At 46.1% G+C, this 1119-nt stretch overlaps 1 long non-coding RNA gene across 2 annotated transcripts in view; it reads left to right on the top strand.

Annotated features, from left to right (window-relative positions):
• LOC117951763 overlaps positions 1–1119 on the top strand; it is a 20636-nt gene that overhangs the window by 12208 nt on the left and 7309 nt on the right. The gene's annotated exons all lie outside the window — the stretch shown is intronic.

Here is a 1119-nt window from a genome sequence, read left to right on the forward strand (position 1 = left end):
CCCCCCCCCCCCCCCCCCCCATGCCTTCCCCCCTTTTCCCAATATTCGTCACATCTCTTCTGCGCTTTTTTATGTGACATTTTCATGTTTTTGTGTCTTTTTGGTCACTTTTTTCAAAGTTCTTTCATCCATTTTTTCCCCCCCAAATGCTATCAAATTTAATAAAAACATCCGAATTTGAAGAAAGTAGTGACCTGATCATTTATTTTACTTTTAAAGAGCGTCATATCTATTTTTGGGGGACATTTTGGTTGATATAGCTAGAAACCCAAATTTTTTATATTGAAACTTTTAGAAAATGGGTTAAATTTACCAAGAGGACAACAGGAGGGTTAAATAATGTAATGCCTTTGTAGAGAAGCACGTTAAACAGCCCATGGAAATAATAACATATATAATATGACTGTAGTCTACCACAGTGGCAAAAGGCCGTGTCTGTGGTGATGAGCGCGTGAGGATGGTGATTGCACCCGGGTGTGAAGCGTGCGCTGCAGCGACCTGTTGTTAGACTTCACACAAGATCCCTTTAAAATAATCCCAGCATCTATGTGTTGACTCCCCCCCCCCCCCCCCCCCCCCCCCCCCCCCCCCCCAAACCGGGTCAGCTGCGTTAGACTCTGTTGTCACAGGGACCGACACACCCTACGAGTCCCCATATTAGAAGCCAGCGGTGCGTTTAAGGGCCACTAAAGGCACATTTCACTAATTGGTTTCCATCACAGGCTCAGGCGAGCATGTGATAGGCCGAGGACTTGTCTCTGTGGGACGGGTCCACGTGAACCATCACAAGGTCCTCTTTGAAATTACAACATTAAATTAACCAAAAGGAATGATAACCTATCCAAATCTTGCATATGGCTGTCCTATATGATACACCCAGGCCAATTTGAAAGGGTAGGCCTAGTGGCTGCTGGGTTTAAATCATCCTAATGACTTTCATGAGCTCCCATCTCCATGGTTACCAGCCGTGATCTCTGAGCCTCCACTAATCGCCCTGTCTTTGATTTGAAACGGAAGTATCGTTGCCTCTGAAAAGCCACTTAATCTACGGGATCCCATGATCCGATCATCCCGGTGTTATCCCCCCACTTTAGCCTAGTCCCCTATGGGGATGGGAGG

The sequence above is a fragment of the Etheostoma cragini genome, chromosome 10 (assembly GCF_013103735.1).
Source record: "Etheostoma cragini isolate CJK2018 chromosome 10, CSU_Ecrag_1.0, whole genome shotgun sequence".
Lineage (NCBI taxonomy): Eukaryota > Metazoa > Chordata > Actinopteri > Perciformes > Percidae > Etheostoma > Etheostoma cragini.